The sequence below is a fragment of the Petaurus breviceps genome, unplaced genomic scaffold, assembly GCF_028583685.1.
Source record: "Petaurus breviceps papuanus isolate PSGF00001 unplaced genomic scaffold, PetGlider_PUasm1.0 173, whole genome shotgun sequence".
Taxonomy (NCBI): domain Eukaryota; kingdom Metazoa; phylum Chordata; class Mammalia; order Diprotodontia; family Petauridae; genus Petaurus; species Petaurus breviceps.
Genome location: NW_027185759.1, coordinates 34,372,260 through 34,375,596, shown reverse-complemented (window position 1 = coordinate 34,375,596; position 3,337 = coordinate 34,372,260).

Here is a 3,337-nt window from a genome sequence, read left to right as displayed (position 1 = left end):
TCTCTCTCTCTCTCTCTGTCTCTCTCTCTCTCTCTGTCTCTGTCTCTCTGTCTCTCTCCCTCTCTCTCTCTCTGTCTCTGTCTCTGTCTCTCTCTCTCTGTCTCTCTCTCTCTCTCTCTCTCTCTCTCTCTCTCACACACACACACACACACACACACACAATTAGAAAAGTTGGTTCAATTTTCCCCTCATCATGTAAATGGAGAAAAGGTGAAGAGATGGGAAGGACACAAGGTGCATATAGCCCTTATTTAGGGGACACTTGGTGGCACAGTGGATATATTCCGTGGGACTTTGAGTCAGAAAAACCTTAGTTCAAATATGTCTCATCCACTTAGGAGATGTATGACTCTGGAAAAGTCAACCTCTTGCAGTCTCAGTTTTCTTATTTGTAAAATGGAGATAATAACAGTCCCTACTTCATAGGGTCCTTCTGAGGATCAAATTATATAACCTTTGATAATTAATTTATAAACAATAAAGTATTGCAAAACACTATCATCATCATCATCATCATCATTATCACTTGTAGGAAAACACCTTATAATAGAAACATTTTTTCTCTATGTTCCTAAATGAATGGACAAATGAATTCACATGAATGGATCACACGACATTAGCTCTGGCAGGGACCATGGAGAATGTTAAGTTCATCCACGCATATACCTGTTTTTTACAAATGAGGAATCTGAACCCCAAAGAGGACTTGTCAGAGGTCACCAGAGGTCACCTAGCTAATTATACGTAGACCTAAGTTGAGAATTTAGGTGCCCTGATCTCAGTACAGTTCTTTGCCCACTCCATCATTTTGGCTCCTGATGGCAGCATGATGGTGATAACAGCTATAATAATTAAAAAAAAAATAACAGCCTGCCTTGATGAAATTTCCTAAACCATTTCTCCCAATAGTTTCAGCATGGAGTATATTAAAATTGGTCATCAAAGTGTCCCAATATACAAGTCTTTAGCAGGGAATGATGAGCCACAGTGGTTGCCAATTGACCACAGTGTCTGTGTTCATTGATACAATCAAGCCACAGGCATAGAGGGATTGAGAAAATACCAAGAAGAAGCCTTCTGTTGAAGCTGGAATTCTATGGCACCTCTCTAATGATATTAATAACATCTGGCATATATATATATTATATATGTAATATATATTATACATTATATATCTTAAAGATTTGCAAAGAGCCTTATATGCTTTAGCTTATGTTATCCTCAGAACAACCTTATAATAGGTACTATTAGCATACACATTTTACAGATGAGAATACTGAGGATAAATCATATAATCTGCAATCAGCCAAAGCTATGGGGTCCTCTTTTCACCATCGGTTTCCAATGGAATCTTCTGAGTGCTCCCTCCTATCAAACATACCCCACATCAGATACCCATACCACACATATTTGTCTGGAGGAGATACTGTATTTATTTTTATGAGTTGTGCTTCCACCCTCCACTCTGCTGAGCTCTCACTACCCATACGGGTGGCACAAATGGGTAGAATGCCTGGCCTGGAGTCAAGAATATTAATCTTAATTCATTCAAATCTTGTCTCAGAAACTTATTAGTTGTGTGACCCTGGGCAAGTCTCAGTTTGCTTCAGTTTCCTCTTCTGTAAAATAAGCTGGAGAAGGAAATGGCAAACCACTCGAGTATCTGTGCCTAGGATACCCCAAATGGAGTCACAGTCTGACAAGACTGAAATCTACTTCAATGCATTATGTAAAAGCCAGTAGCCCTATTTCTTTGCATTTATTATGCACACATTTTCCTTCTGCTTAACTGTCTGCATATTGTGTCTTCCCAGACAAATGTAAACTCCTTGAGGACAAGGAATGAGTCATTTTTTTTATTTTACCACCTCAGTATCTACCACTGAGACTGATACAGAGCAGGTGGTTATAAATGCTCACTGAATTGAATAGAATTTAATTCCTCTCTCCCTCTACTCCCTCAGATCCCTCAACTCCACGTGCTTCTGTTGTAGAATAGTATGGTCCTACTTTTGCTTTTGCCTAAAGTGGTCACCAGGCAGAAATTAGCCACAGATGAGACCATCTAGTACTAAGCTCTCTGCACCAACTTGCTCAGTGAGTTGCGCTTCTATCCTCCACTCTGCTGAGCTCTCACTATCCATGAGCTGTACTGTCTCCAGATACCAAGGTACAAATGTTGAAAGAGGACTACAGCTTTTATTTATGTGGCATTTCCAGAATTGCAAAATATTTTATATGCATTATTTCAGGGTTTTTTTCTAATGACCACCCTGAGAGACAGGTATTACAGTTGGGTGGTGCAGTGAATAAAGAGTTAGATTTAGAGTCAGAAGATCTGTATCATAATTGTGCCTTAGACACTTAGTGACTATATGACCCTGAGGAGATTTGCTTTCATTCTGTTTCCTCATCTGTAAAATGGGAACAGCTATAATAGTACCTACTTCACGGGGTTATTGTGAAGACCAAATGAAATATATGTAATGAATATATCAAACATTAAAGCAACTGTATCAGTGTTAGATATTATAATTATTATAATAATTATTTTATCTTCATTTTATTTATCATAATTGATACTTCAGTTTGTAATATCACCATCATTTCCAAATACGGGAATTTAGAAACTAAGAAAGATTGGAAATTAAGCCCTATTAAAAGAAAGATCACCAGTAATGTTACAAGTTGATTGACACATGAGAAGTTCAGTAAAACTGAGTCAGACAATATATTCAAAGTTCCACACCATAAATCCTTTTATTGCACCCCCACCCTCTACCCCTACTTTGCAAAAGAAAAAAATGGAGAGTTCCATTTTCTAATATCTTCTTTGGAGTCAAGCTTGATCATTATAATTATACAGTGTTTGGTTTCTTTTTTTTTCTTCAAATCTGCATTATGGAAATAACATTATCTTATTTTGCACATGAGAAAACAATGACTTGTCCAGGGTCACAGAACTAAAAATTGTCTGAGGCAGGATTCAAACATAAATCTTCATGACAATAAAGCTAGGGCTTTTTGTCACTATCCCACACTGGATGCATTTCACATATTTAAAGCGGGAAGGGTCCTTACAGGCCATTGCATCCAACCCCCCTCATTTTTCCAGATCAGGAAATTTAAAAAAAACTTGCCCAAAATCACATAGATAGAATGCATCAAAGATGGAATTTGAAGCTATATTCTTTGAGTCCAGGACCATTGCTCTTTCTATTATGCCATGTTCAAGTCTAATTAGAAGCCACATCAAATATGAGGAAGAAAAAGGGGAAAGGGAAAGTCTGACTTTAACCAGTCGCTGCTGTATTTTTCACAGCCTCAAGTTGGCCAC